A 15,922-nucleotide genomic window follows, 5' to 3' on the forward strand; every position below is an offset into this window, starting at 1 on the left:
GCACCATCAGTGTGCGTGTGAGATTTAATGTATGAAACCGAAAAATGATGCATGTCTGAAACCAGAAAATGATGCATGTCATTCAGAGCCTACTCAATTTTGCTGTCTCTAACTGCAGAAGAAGTCTGGAGTTTGCAAGTTACTTCTTCTTTTTTTTTTTTTTTCCCTTTTAGCAAGGTAATGGTGTGTCCTGCATACATTCCCTGCAAGAAATTCTTGAAGCTATTATGGTTCACCTTTAACAAATACAGTATTGTATATGTTACACAAATTCAGTAACATACAGTTGACGTTACACAGTCTCACTGAAAAACTTGTTAAATAAGTATTTTGCTTGAATATTACCTTGGAGCAGAACAACTCAGTAATGTGACCTTTAAAATACATTTTAATAATGTAAATAGAAATAATAGGAATTTCCTGCTAGTTTTAAGACAGTATTGAAAGAGTTCAAAACTTGACCTTAGGTACAATTATAAATGTAACTACTACTGAAGTACAGTTGTAAAGCTTGTTTTTAATGAAGCAGCATTGCTTTATCACCGTTACTACTTTAAACACACACAGAATGGACCAAGACAAAGACTCAAGAATAATAGTGATAGGAATTAAGTGTATTTGTGAACACAGCTGAGGTGGCTGGGCACAGTAGGGCAGTTTCGACAAGTGAATTTGCCAGTTTGAGTATTAAATATATATATATAGAGAGAGAGAGACTAGAATGGCACTTACTTTTAAGGGAGGTTCTCACCAGAGAAATTAAGGTAAAAGAGGGAGAAATGAGAAATAGTGGCAATAAATATTTCTTACTGTAATTTTCCCTATAAACAAATAAACCATGGCCGCCAGGACATCTATTCCATTTGTCAGCATGTCCGGGCTGTTGCTTACCTCAGAGAACCCAGCCTGTCTGCTGCTTTATGTGGGCAAGCAGTTGGGCAGAAGAAAATCATCTTATTGCAGACAAAAGGTGGGGAGATACTGGGGATAAAATTTCACAGGATTTTTGCTGTTGTTGTTGTTTACAAGTACAAATATATTAGACTTTATCGTGGTCATTTAGCTTCTTGTAGTTGCTGGCTTGGTCAAAAAATAAAGTGCATTTTGTTAGTCCCACATAACTCGCATCGGGTTATACCTGAAGTGCCAATTTCCAGTCTGTTTTCTTTTGCTTTGGCAGAAGAAAGAGGCACTGGGTGTCTAGAAAAACACCACTCTCCTCTCAGGCCTGGTGGTGCTAAGCTACAAAAGTGCCCAGAAAATTACGCCTTCATATAAGCAACCCTTTGTAAATATTGTAGACTTGCCAAGTTTTTATTTTAAAGATTGTATTTAGAGTCATGTTGACTGTTGAGCAGTATTAAAACTGGGTGTGAATGCGTAAAGAAATGAGTTTCAGAGAGAGAGAGGTGTCTTGGGAGCTGCCTGTGCTGCACATTGCTGGTTGCAGAAGGCAGCTGGAACGTATTTATAAGGTGATGATGTTGGTTGGGTTATTTTACAGGTCTTTCTGAGCCATGGGCAGAGGCCATCTTTCACTTGCAGGTACTCAGAAGCCATCCCAGTGATTATTCTTGGCCTGTGGTAATGAACGATTATGAAGATATTCTGTTACCTAAGTCTTGAGAGTATTTTAGGGGTGTCAGTTTGCAGTCCTAGCATTCAAACCCTACCTATAGATACCTTTATGTGGGTTGATTCCTGAAGTATTTGGGTTCTGTATTCTCATGAAAGCGACTCAAGTCAGGTCTAGTAGATCATTTGGGTAATCCTGTTAGGGTAGCCCATCTGTGCCCTGTCCTTCTTCGTTTAGGTGTTGATGTGTTTCCCAAAGTGTGGGCAGCCAAGCAATTTATGGCAAGTTTAGCCTTTTAGGAGATTGTTTTCAGGTAAAAGAAATGATAATGCATGACAAAAAATACTTTGCGTCTTTAGAATTTTTCTGTATGGCAAAGAAGCCATTGATTGTCATTTTGTTACTGGATTTGATTTCTTTTCACATAAAGCTACTTTTATGTCAAAATAGTCAGAAATGTCTGGAATGTGTACAGACTTCAGTGATTGTTTATGCATTTCTTATACACATACACGCTCAATTTTTATGGTGTAATCAAACACATGCCACATATTTAGTAATTTCTAATTAGTATTTAAAAATATTTAAGTTTTTCACATTCTGTTGATGGTAGTTCTTCCATCTGTTTCCAATATTTTTAAGTTTTTGACCCTCACACATCTTCTTCTATTTAATAGATAAAATTTCATGCTCTCTGAGGCAATCAATGCTATTTTTCTTTGAACTACTTACTATCATTTCCTGAATTTCCTGTATTGGTCTACAGTGTGGGCCATTAGAAGAAATAAAAACTCAGGTCATAAAAGTAGCATTCAGGATGGTGGAACTTGCATATTTAGCATGTGCAGGTGGGATGTTGATGAGGAATTCTTTCTAATTTGAAGAAACAAATTTATTTCTGAGAAAAAAAATGCTTAAGTCTATATGTCCTTGTCGATACTTGCTTTAAAATTTGTTTGCAGTTTTGTCACTTGAACATGACTCAACATGACGCAGTTTGTTAGTTTATGGAAAAAATATTCTAGCACTTTGCGGTCTAACTTTGAATGCCTCTCATGTCTTCCAAAGTCTGAGGAAAAACTGATATATTAGCCAGAATATGGGTAATGAATATGGGTATGAATGTTTCAAATATTTTAATTATATCAGTTGCATTTTGTTCTACATTTTGCATTGCATTAGCATAAGTAACTCTAGACTAAAAATGTCGGTCTTGTGTTTGTTGATAATTTAATTCCTACATTTACACTGCAGAAGTTAACAAGAAATGTATAGAGAGATGTGTGATTTCTACTTTTCTCAGATGTCAAACACAGCCCTGGCACTCACAGAGGGTTTCAGGAGAAGGAGCAATCGTATTTGTTTTGCAAACACTTTTTTGCAATGTTAGTTTAGTATCTTAGTTTTCTCTTGCTTAGGCTAAGAGAGGAAACATCTGAGTGGAGATTGCTCATGCACCGTCAAGAGACGTTGCCTCTTGCCAATGTCTAGTAAATAATTTAGAAAAGAATTACTTCCTTGCATCCGAGTAGCGCAGGACTTAGTAAGATTAACTATATTTTAATCATTACATTTATGCTTTCAGTTATTAGAAGTGTTTTGTTATATGCTTATAATGGTTAGCAATTAAAATGTAATGGAGTAATGATAAACAGCTATTAAACATTCCTTGAGATGGTCTCTCTCCCTCCATCAAATTTGTCCATGTTACCTAAAGACGGGTTTTGTTTTCACAAAGTGTCACTGCACGGATTTTGTAGCCTTCTGTTTCCAGTCATTGGCTCTATGGGTTTAGGTGCCTCTAATCCCATCTAATCCAATGCAGTGTTTTAGTTCAGTGACAGTGAGCCCTTCTCAGTCCAGCAGCAAGGGCAACTTCTGAGCTCCCAAGCCCTTTTTCGTTCTTCTCTCCCTGTTTGCTTTTGTGTTTACAAAGCTGCCTCTTCCTGCAGGACATTTGAGAGAGGCTCTCTGGTTGCTACTGGTCTGAGCTCATATGGTGTCTGAAGCATGAGGACTGTATTTGTTTTTGTTTTGCTTGAGGTACTTAGATTGCAAAGCCTTTAGTAGTCTTCTCCTTTCCCCCTTGCTTTATACCATTTCTGGCACAAAATATTTCTGGTCTGCAGCTGGAGTGCTGCGTTCTGGGCCTATGCAATAGCAGTAAGTCACTATTTAAATAATTGCTACATCCCTGTTTATATCTTCTAAGCAGATCACTGCCTTTTTAGATCTTTTAGGTTCCAAATAAGCCAGTTACTCAGGAGAGAGCAAAACTTTTACTCCCAGAAGTGATTCTTTTCTTTTTTAATCAAGTGTATCCCCCTTCCTTTTAGTTTGAGCATGGAATGGCCATGCACACAAATTTCCTGTTCAAACCCAGGCAGGTTATTCCACTGCATGTGATAACGGGAAGGGTATCTCAGTTTCATATCAGTCTCTGTTGGCATGAAATCAGCTCATCATCTTTGCAACCTTTGGCACTGAAATATTGGTGTTATAAAAGCAAAGGCAGAAATTGCTAACATTATTATTTTCTTTGTTGAATGCATATTGTAAATAGGGGAGTGGAAAGACGTATTATTATTTTCCAGTGGATAAATAAACGGGAGTCATGTGGGTTGTGATACTGTGGCCCAATGTTGTAGGGTACCAAGGCCACAAGGAAGTGATTTTTATTGGGCTGGCAGCTCCTCCAGGGGCTTTCCAAGGGTTTGAGGAATATCTTGCTGGGGTTGGTCTCACACAGAACACCGGGGCATCAGTCTCAAAATTATCCAGTGGGAGAATCACTAGTAATATGTGTAGGATCATGGAGGTCCAGAATTACTAAGGTTTGTAACTCATGATTTTGTTTTATAAATTAGCATGGTTTTCTTTAAAAAAAAAGCTAATTTTCAGTCATGTTACTGAATAAGCAGAAAGCAGAAATCTAGGTGTGTTATGAGAAATTGTCAGGGGAATTTTCAGATTTGGCTTCCACTTCTTCATAGAGAAGATCAGCTCAAATGAGGTTAACTGTCTGCTGTCATCAGAACGAAACAGGTGTCTTGCAGCTACTTCCATCAGAAGCAGGACATAGAAACAATGCTTCAGAATGGTGATTTTTTTTTTGTCTTCTACCTTCTTACAGAGATGTCTAAAATGCAAGTGGGGAAGTCTTACTTGCAACCTATTTGTGGACACGTTGCTACTAATTACAGGTGTACTGATTTAAAGTATAAAATTGCATTGGCATTTTTTTCCTTTTTTTGCCCTACTTCATTAGTGATTTTATGCCAGAAACACTTTGGGGCTGCACTCCTGTGACTTGATCTGTGTGGTTTGAGCTGATGAGTGTCAAAAACACTTGTGTGAAAAGTACTTCGAAAAAATTATCTGAGATTAGTGATTAGGAATGAAAAGACTATTGAATTAATATTATGTCATCAGTATAATAATATTTCTATCCATTATTTATGAACAAATATTTGATAATCATCTGACCACATTTTTCATCTCTAGGGTAGTTTATAGGGCATTAAACAAAGTATGGAAAAGATTGTAATTTTATTTAACTCAAGTCAAATGCTTAAAAATCATTTTGCTATCATAAATACTTTATCACAGAGTTTTAAGTTATCTTAATATCATAGCAATGTTTAGCAGTGTGGACTGTATTTAAGCTATGAGGCTTGGCTTTATAACTTGCAGAAATTAGGTCCATATTCATAAAGAATATCCATATTACTGTTTAGTAGTAATGAGTGCAAGAAAAAAAAATAGTTGCTTCTATCAGCACGTTTTAAAATACAGTGTATTTGCTTGTGTAATTACTACTAAAATACTATATATAACAATGGTCCTAAAATCATACTTAACAGTAGTGTTTTTGAAAATACGAAATGTACCAAAGAACGATGGTATTTCTGCAGCTGCAAGAAGAGAGCCTGCTAGAAATACTGCTTAATTTGGGTTACTTTTAATTGCTCAAGTTGTATTGCACTTAAAAAAATCCAAATGAGTATTTTTTTTTGTGAATATCTAGAGCCACATCGTTGCTTTTGTTGTTTAGCATAGAAACGATTTTAAGAAGAGGCCTAAGCAACAGTCAAATTAAATTTTAGGAGCCTTACTCTTCTTACTAGCTATAATTTCACTCCCCGTAAGCCTTTAAATGCTACTAGCATGTTTTCATCCAAGTCCCATAATACATGCTAATGTTTTGGAAGTTAGACTTTACTTAAAAAGAAAAAGTGAAAAAAAAAATTTTTTTCAATAAAATGTGGGAACAAATCATTAGATTTATTTGTCCATAGATTTATTTTGTTGGATCTGTGAAAGAATTGTTGCACAGTCTTCAGGAAACTCGAAGATTTAAGGAAAATATATGGGTATTAGGAAAACACAGCACAAAAGGAGATTTTCTTTAGGTCAGGACATGACTAACCAGCTTCTTGCATTACTGAGTACTGAATGTGTGTGTGTGTGAATAGTCCCAGGGTGTGCAGATAGCTGGCAGAGCCCATAAGGCTGGTGGGTTTCTAGGGGCCGTGACTTCTGTGCCCAGGGATGCCCAATCCCGCTACGCAGAGAATAGGTATCAGGAGACCCTCTTGGCTAAGCAGGAACCAGTGCCTGGTGCTATATGGAGCTGCAGTGTTTTGCAAGGCCACAGTCTCAGCTCTGAGAGGTCCTGGAGATGAGGAGCGGACCGTGAGAGCTGGAGATGCGTTCGCACGCGTTGCAGCCATCTCAGAAAGGTCAGTCTGGGGAACGGGGCAGCCTCACTGCAGTTACTGGAAGAATCATGGAGCGAGTCCAGCTGCCCAGCCTGATTCTCTTCTGAAAGAATGACTGGCTTTATAAATGAGGGGAGAGCAGTAGATATCAACCTTGCTTCAAGATGTAGCTTTTTATATGTCCAATATGTTCCCTTTCAAAGGCGGGGTGTCATTGTGAACCCTCCTCATCTCGTTCTAGAGGAGGTCTTCACCGAGAAGGGGTGGAAGAAGAGCTGGCACATGCAGCTCTTGACTGAACGTGCTCACTTGAATACGGAGTTTATGACAAAGTCAATGCAGATTTTATTTCCCCACGAAGCTTATTAACTCTTGGGAGTTCTTTTAGCAGTCAGAGAATTTGCTAGTTAATATTAACCAATTATCAGTTGAAGTATGAAATAGGGAGAAGTGTGGGATACTGCTGAGCCCTGGTGAGAAGGGGGAACGAGTGCATGGAGCTTCGCTACCCTCTTGCCGTTGTAGGTAGAATGTGATCCCAGTGGCAGGTCTTCATGAGCAAAATATTCAGGTGTTGATTAGAAGGAGTTACTAAATAGCAAAAATGATGTGTGGCTTAAGATTGTTGTAATTAGCCTTGTTTTTTTCTGAAAATCTGAATAAGTTAGATTGTAAATTTTAAAGCTGGCAATCTCCATAACAATATAAACTACTGCAATATAAGTATTTACTTGTGAGGGTGTGCATTATTTTTTCAGCTATACCAAGCATGTTAATAAAATACAGATCTATTTTACTGAAAGTCATTCATGATCACCTGAAGGCTACTATCCGAATGATGGTGATTTTTGTTTTATGTCTATCATATTTTCAGAGCTCTGTGAAGCAGAAATTAGCCTGAATTAATTGTTATTTTACCTAATAAATAAAAAGTTAAAAATTATGCTTGAAACTTCAGTATTAATCTCTTGGGTCTTATTCCATGTCATAGCAAACATTCATTAATTTCAGTAGAGTGAAAGCTTGGTCTGTAAAGAAAAAGAAATACTTCCTGTTTTCTCAGATAAATTGGAATACAGAAAAAAAAAATGAGCTAAATTGAACCAATTATGGAAACTGTAGTAGTGCCTGTGGAAGGCACAGAGCGAGGAGGCTTCGGAGGTACCACCAGCCGGGCACGTTGACTTAAACAGGTGCCCGTCCTTGGAGGATAAGGCCCAACACAAGGATGAGGTGGGAATAACGGCAGGTGGCAGAACCGCCGTGTTTTATTAACGAGTGCAGTTGTAACTAGAGCAGTTTCAGGTTCTTGCTCTTAGCAATCCGTGTGATATCCAGTCACTTTCTTCTTGGGAGAAGACAGTGTTGCCTTACAGGGGATGCGCTTCTTGCACACACTTTTTTACTTCATTTTTATACAATGTACATAACACCTATCACTACCAAAAAAATATATATATGTATGTATATATATATATATACATATATATATATAAGGCAGACTGGGGTTGTGCAGCTTTTCTTCCCAATTCCAGAAACAGAAACTTCTTTGTTTGTGGAAATGTTTCATTAACAGAAGAATTTGTATTCATCTTAAGTTCTACTTTTCACACTCCATGCCTCCAAATGAGTAATATATTACTATATTGGCCATCTTTTATGGGTTCACCCAAGAGAATTCTACTATCATGTTCTATAGTTTTGTTTCCTAGATGCTTTTTTTCCCTACTGCATTTTTGTGTTGAAATGACAGTAAGGTTTTTCCTACTCTAGACCTGTCAGGTCCCTTTAGTTTTCAAAGGACCATTTTCAGCACATGGGGAAGACAAAAGAGCCCGTTAAAATATGCACGTGATTCTGAATGTGTGGGGTTGCTGTGCTGGTGCTTCCAAACCCCAACTTTGTGCAATTTGACCTTTATGTATGTTCTTCCAAACCAGAATGATGAGCTATTGCTGCTGCAACTAAGACTCAACACCAACGGTGAATGTGTACCTGTCTCTGGGCTCATTAGACAGTCCCAAAAATAACTCTTCAGCTCTTTTGGAACATCTGGATTTGCTCTCACAGCAAGCATGAGTGTTTACATAAGTGAATGCTGTACATATTTTCAAGATGAGAAGCCTGGATAGTTAGAATGGAAACGATTTAGGATGACAAGGATCATAGGAGGTCGGTGATGAGATAGAAGCTGATTGTAATGTTTCTGAATCTTGGCTAGTGCCTTAATCCTTCTAATCTCTCCCAGCTGAGACGCCCCGGGTCCTTCACAAAAGCACTTGCCAGCTGAATTCCTCTAGGCTCCATCTTATGCAGTGTTTTTTGCAGACCGAATAGTTGTGTCATCAATTAAAGCAACTTAAGTACTAAAAACTGATTGGCAACATCCGCTTTTATACGTCACATGCAAAGATACACTTGCAGTGCATAGAGAAGGTATTTTGCTTAAAGAGGTGCCAGTGAGCTTAAGCCTAAGAAAAATGGTGGTAATGTTCGTGCCTAAGAAGAGTGCAATGCCGTAGGACCATCGTTCACAGAAAACACCTCTGCCAACCAAAGTTAAACAAAACTAAGTTGAGTTAGCTTTAAAAAACATCTTGATGTTAATATGGTACTAAAAGTCCTTGAGTTTGCTGTTTCACATATGGTGTGGGCTTCCTTTCGAAGGCCATCTTAAATCCGTCTACCCTGTCTTTAGTACTCTCAGAGGGACCAGCGTGAGCACCGAGATTTATGTCAGTAGACGACACCCCAGGAAACACCAAGATGATCAGTTTTGCTCATGCAAGCGGAGCAATAACCACTGGTGAGTGGATTTTTAAATTTTTGGTCAGCTATAACTCCAGAGTGTAGGGTCAGGAGGAATTTGAGGTTAGTTTCAACTCCTTTGTATGACGTATATCCCTGATAAATTGAGCCCCAAACTTTTAACTGGAGTGACATTTATGTTTTGGAAAGCAATTTGTCTTGAGCTATTCAAGAAATGAAAACACTACCATAGCCCTTGACAGTACAACAAATAGCACCAACGTAAGAAAAAAATGCTAGAAGTTAAATTCCTAATGTGAAGCTGCTGCATTCGGTGTGTAGCTACTCGTTCATATTATGTCCTTCTCTAAAATTAGGGGGTTGTTTACTATCTGGTAATTCTCCCTACAAAGAAAGACTGTTAATTTGAATATGTTGAATACACTGTGTTCGTTACGCCATTTTCTCAAGCACCGAGTTTTATTTTTTGCACCCTTTTCAACTTCTCAGCATAGAAAACACAGATGCCATAACTAGCAGGAATATTTCACCATCAATCGCAGTAACCCTATCTACAATAGTAAACATTTTCTCCATACTTGAAGTCACAATTTTCCCTGTCCTTGGCCCAGTGTGGTACTTGGCAGCTCATACGGAGCTGCGTGTTGGCTGGACTGCTGGGATCACAGCTATCTAGGATGAAGTTGCCTTGTCAATTTGACAGAAGGCACTTTTTCTAATAACAGAGATTTTCATTTTGTTTTATTAAAGCACATTTTGTTTCCGTGATCCTCGTTTATCGGGGTCCAAAATGAGTGTGTGATTGTGTCACTGCTGTTATTTTTTACAGGCAATTACCGTTTTTTTGATATTCACAGTCATTTTGGCAAAGATTTTATATCTTTGTGTGCATTGTTGGTGATGATGACAGATACCCATCAGAAGCATCTCTGTTGGGGGGGGGAACTTCGTGACAAATGCTCCTTAAAGCTGTCAGCTGTTTCTTAATTGTTTTAATATGTTTGTTTTTTTTAAAAAATCCATCTTGTACTGTGCTAACTTTTTATTCAGAATGTCATGTGGTACTAACTCAGCTGCCCTACAAAGGTCTCCTGCTTTACCCATTAGAGGAATTTCTGTTAAATGTTCATGAATCCTGGTGATGAATGCAGTGTAAGAATCAAGAAAGATAGTTTTCTAGTGCCAATAGTTTGCTATTTGGTAGACGTGCCTATTAACATGCATGTTTGGGTCATTTGGGCTTTATTAGTTGTTCATCCTTGTTTTATTATGTTGTTTTTCTGCCTGACCAAGAAGCTTAGAAACAGATTTTCCTACCAGATCTGCTCAGTGGCCAATTAATTACGATAATTATACTCCTAATACAGCATATAATCTAGAATCTGGTACTACAAAGGACATGCAAAAAAGAATTTAATAAATACCTGTGAAATAACATCCTGATAGAGAAAATAGACATGAAATCTTTTTATTAATATTGGGCTTGCCTAGAATTGGATTTTTTTATGCATGTGTGTGAGTGTTTTCAATTCCTGTTAAAAGAGAGACTTACATACCCCAGTGTAAGTTGTATTGCTTGTAAGTAGAATATAGAGACATAGTAAAACTTCATTGTGTCGGAATAGAGTGCAGTAAAACTAAACTATGAAGTTCTTATTTTTTGATACTGTGAACAGTGCGAAATTTCCTTTTGTAATTATGCTGAGTATTTAAAATCATTGAATCTCCTCTTATTGTTTGCATTGTGTGAGCGATACCCTGTTCTTTCCAATTAAATTTATTTAGCTATTTCTTCCGTTAAGGTGGGGGAAAAAATCAATGCGAAAGATAATATTAGCATTAGTTGATCCTCGGGTCTGATTTGATTCCAGCATTACAGCCTAAGTAGCAAATGCTCTTAGCAATTGTTTCTGTTAGTGGAATTTTGAAAGTACTAAGAGAAATCTTGATCCATGGAGACAGTACAATAATTCACATTGACATATTTTCCCCATTTGCCACAGGGCAAGCGGAACTACTAATGCTCCTGTACAAAAACCTTTTTTCTTTTTCATTCTTTCTTTTTTGTTGTTGTTTTTCCAAGAGCAGAATGGAAACACTGGTGATTGTGCCAGTGGATTATGTAGAAATGCAGACTACCCTGCAGCCATCAAAGCGGAAAAGATCAAAAAAAATGTATCTACTCATCCTATCTTATCTGTTTTTGAAAGAGAAATCTCTTGTGTGATGAATATGGGTATTCACATTTGGTTTATTGGTAGCGTTAGGGGCTTTTGGTGGTGGCTTCAAGCAAAAAATGCATCTTGGTCAGGGAGCAGGTAGCACCAATTGTATAATAAGCTGTCTGAATATTGCATATGCACATGAGCTGATTCTAGCAAAAAGAGTCTATTCTGTGCCTAGCAGTGTAGAGGCAGTGCCCAAAGGAGCCAGTTGTTCTGCTGCTGTACATACAAGGAATATTTGTTATCCATTGTAGTATTTTGCCTCCAGCTTTGAGAGACCTAATTTTTTTCTTCCCCTAAGCAGTAGAAATGATGTCAGTGTGAACATGGCATTTTGCTTTGGATGTGTAAAGAACTGCAAAATTCATGCACTTGTCAAGAAATACATATTTATGTAAAATTTATATAAATTCCAGCAATTTCACCTATGTAGTAGAGTCAGAGTGCTTTTGAAATGAGATTTAAGTACGAGTTTCGAAAACTGTGGTTTGATGTTTAGGAAATAACAGACAATTGCCCTCTAATAGCGTCAGAGAGAATAATTACACTGTGAGGACTAGTAGTGATAGATGAACAAAAATATGTCCTCTCAGTGTTCATCATGTTGGCCATATGTTACAGAAATGTGTGTATGCATTAGTAGATTAAAAATTAACAAGAACGTTTTTGTAGGTAAATTAGCAAACAATTTATTTGGTGTCTGTCCCTTTTTTTTCCTTTTAGGAGAGGCAGGAGACTAGGTTTAGGTCACAAATGAGATGAGTTTGACCTCAGCCTAGGGCTGCGCAGACATCTGTCGACATCTCAAGACATCCATAGATTTTAGCACAATTGGAAGTCGCTTGTCAGGAAAGCTCCAGAAACAGAGAACCCCCAACTCCTCTTGTCATTGTAAAACTGCAAGAAACCAAAACTCTTCCTTTCCCTCTATTTTTTTTGTAGAAGGATTTCTATATTTTGTAGAAGTCAACAGCGCTTACAAGCAAAAACATTCATATACTGTATTTGAACCAAGGTAGGGCTTTTCCCTTCAGATTATTTATTATCTACATGAATTATTGTTCGTTCCTTGCTTGTGCGGGTTCCCTCTGCTGTAGGTTTCTCTGTAATGGTAATTGTGTAGGTGCAGCCGCTGGGAAAGATCTCAACTTTAACCTTTCTGGGTCATGGGTCTCCGAAGCCACTTTAGCTGGAGATCAGCCCCGCACAGCCATACACAAACTCCTCTCACTCATTTCCAGGTCTTTCGGGAAAGGCTTATTAATTATTTATACTCATTTATCTATATACATTCGGTTCTTACTCCAGCTCGGTTGTCTGCAGCCTCCACTAGCTGATTTAATGTTTATAAGGTAACGTAGGTATCTGTGATAGAACTTTTGTGACTCATTAAGGTGTATGAAGTCGTTTTACTTAAGAGCCCAGTCTGTTCACAAGGGCATGGAAGTATTTCCCTTTTTGGGGGCATGTCTGCTGAACTTTACTCTTCCCAGAATGATGTGCAAGCATGTCCCGTGATTACTCCTCTAGGTACCTAGATTAATACAAATTAATAAAAGCTGATTCTGTGATCAGTGACTACTCTTCTTCCAGTCACAGGAATCCTTGGGGCCCAAATACAACTCTGTCCTACTTAATCCTCCGTCTCTGCAATGGAATGTAACTTCTAAAGCTATCACAGGCTGGTTTGTGTTTATTTTAGACCCTTCTGCTTATAGTTCATGAAAAACTCTCTCCTGGGCTCTTCCCAGTGTCACCCCCAGGCCCGACTATCGCGACATCCCAGCGCAGCAGCCTTGCCAGTGTCTGTCCCGCACACCAGTAACTACTTGGTAAGTGCAGCGGGCATCCTGCTGCCCAGAGGTACAGTCCTGAGAGATGATGGAGTTCCCCAAAGACCCTGGAAGACAACAGCTCTGATGTGCTGGGATACCCGTTCAGCAAAACATCTGTCAGGCACTGTTTACCGGATAGAAGAATTAACCCATTTCAAAGACAACTGCTTAAGCAAACATTTTTAGATCAAGATCACCGCAGCATTTTTAATGTAACATGCTAAGGCCTTTGGTAATTTCATGCAATAATCTTTAAGTAATACCATTTTATCAAAGCGTGCACGTGCTGAAATGCTGCCATAATCTGTAAGGCAAGGTATTTGGCAATAAATGGAACAGTAAATCTGATAGTACTGATCACCACCTATTTGAATTCACTTCTGCAGTCAAGCTGTGTGCTGTATTACTGCAGCATACCACCGATCAGGCTGGGTTTCTAAGATTGCTGCTCTCTTTATGTTATTCAGCAGTACAAAGGGAACTTTTTCAACACGCAGAAGGTTACTGCCTCACCCTGTAAATTACCATGTAAACTGATGTGCTTAAAGATTGGAATTTTATCTTAGGAGTTACACGTACTGATAAGGATTTATTGTAGCTTCCTTTTTGGCTACCAAGGTTTAAATCTTGCGAATGGGTAAGTAATAGATTTGCAGAAGCATTTATCTTTATTTTGGTTTAATAAAGGAGCTGTACCCCAAAATAACTGCCTATGAAGGGTTTGATTGTTAGAGAATGTGTACGGCATGCAGCAGCAGGGACATAAAAATACCAGTATGTTGCTAGATATATGCAGGCAAACAGCATATAAAATGTGTTTGTCTAGACCATGGTGTATTTTACTTCTTCATGAAATCTTACAAGTTTCTTTTTGCTATTCTAAAGTCATCCACCATTTACTATTATGGGTTGCCTAGGCTGCATATTGTTCCATATATTGTAACTATGGAATTGATTTTCCTCTCTCCTGCCTGTCTCATTTTTGCTACTCTTTTTCTCTGCTCTGACTGTGCTGCGTTTTTTTTGTTTTGTTTTATTTTGTTTTTGAGCACAAAGGGGTGCTCATAGTGATTAGTTTATATACTTAATTTTTTTCCCCGATTTTTATTACAAATTTCCGGATATATTGCTCTTGTGATGAAATCAAAGAAAACAATTTAAAAGGTGTAAGCTTTAGCTGGTTTGTTTTTGTTATTATAGTCCATGCTAGTTCTCAAATAATGATCCATGGATAGATCTTACTGTGTTCACAAAAATTTGTTGAGGTTTCCTAATGTGCCAAACATTTTCTGTCTTTTGTCGTAGCTGCTGTGCAATGCGCGGGTTACTCAAGGTGCCGGTGACGTGAGTGATGTTGTACAAATGCTACCTACTGACACATTGCAGCATCGGCAGGTTTTAATTGTGCGTGGGCTCCATCGTTCAGGGCAAGGAGAGGCAGTGCCAGGGAGAATCGCATGTGTTTCAGGAACTGGTGTGACTAGGGGTTACTTTTTACTCACTAATGAATCATTTTCGTACTGTCGGGTTAGATGCTAGTGCTGGTTATGCAGTGTTTTGCAAGAGTACAAACCTGGCAGTGGTTTAATTTGGGAGAAGATAAAATCAAGGCTGACAATTTGTAATCATCCGAAGCAGATTTCACAGAGCAGGAGTTCGCTTCAGTGTCAGAAACGTGTGTCATCCTACTGCGCAGCTGCGTTCCAGGTCCTTGGCAGCAAACGGACGTTCTCATTTGACAAACGCTGCCTGGCTTTTTGCATCCCTGGGTCTGGGATCCTCTTGGTTAGTTGGAGAGAGAAGTCTCTAGATAAATATTTACTAAGATCTTGCTTTGATTTTGTCCCTGTTGAGGATCAAACCTTCCTGAATATTTCTGCTGAGATCCTCACTTTTGTGGTAGGAGTTTCAGACAAGTATCAACAGCTTGTAGAGATGCCACCTACCGCTACTTTAGCGTGGTGCCATGCCCAAAATAATAAATGCCATTTCCGAGCAGAGCTAATTAGCGTAGGTATGGAATAACATTGGCAATGTTTATGGCCTTATGGCCTGAGAGCTGGAGCAGAGATGTAGTTTGAACAGCACTCTCCTTTCCTTCAGAAACTGGGCAGGCTTGTCCTTGATTGCACCGAGTTGAATGTACATCTTGCACATCGCTTCCTCATTTGATTTTCTGCATCCGTTCAGTCTCTCAGCATATTGTCCTGAGGCTGTAAACAAGATATATCACAGTAGGAAGATCCCCTGGGATATCTCCTGATTCTCCTTAGTCCTCTGGACAGTTACTGAGCTTAGTTATTCTTCACATTACTAGTTGGTTACTACCACCAAAGAGATAGTTACTGAATCCGTGGCAAACTTTAAATCTTTTGGTCCCTTTAGGAGGCTTTATTCTATATTTGTCATTTTTTGTTGCTCCTTGCATACAGAATGCATCATCACGAAGAACATGTATTTTTGCTCTATAATAGAAAATCGACTGTGAACTCATCTGGACAAGTCTGGTTTTTGAGGCCTTCCTTGCTGCTCAGTGCCTTTGCGCAGCATCTCTGTAACTTACAGGAGCTTGAATGAGGTCCAGGATTTCAGACAGGTGAGAGGAGAAAACTTTCCGAGTTACAAACACGCTTTTTGTTCTTTCATGCGAGTTAGCCGACGGCTCCTGGGAACGCAGATTGTGCCGTTTCTCCTTTACCTCGCACAATGTCAAATCCCCAAAGAAGCCCTGGCAGCGCAGAAGGGACTGAGCCATATGGGGCAGGTTGCAGTTGTTCCTCAGGTCTGGATTTATTC

The 15,922-nt window shown here is 38.7% G+C and overlaps 1 protein-coding gene across 2 annotated transcripts in view; it reads left to right on the top strand.

The window, feature by feature from the left end:
- CTBP1 (C-terminal binding protein 1) overlaps positions 1 to 15,922 on the top strand; it is a 173,796-nt gene that overhangs the window by 91,541 nt on the left and 66,333 nt on the right. The gene's annotated exons all lie outside the window — the stretch shown is intronic.

This window comes from Tinamus guttatus, unplaced genomic scaffold, assembly GCF_059628265.1.
Source record: "Tinamus guttatus ecotype Peru unplaced genomic scaffold, ASM5962826v1 Tinamus_guttatus_pri_ptg000218l, whole genome shotgun sequence".
Taxonomy (NCBI): Eukaryota; Metazoa; Chordata; class Aves; order Tinamiformes; family Tinamidae; genus Tinamus; species Tinamus guttatus.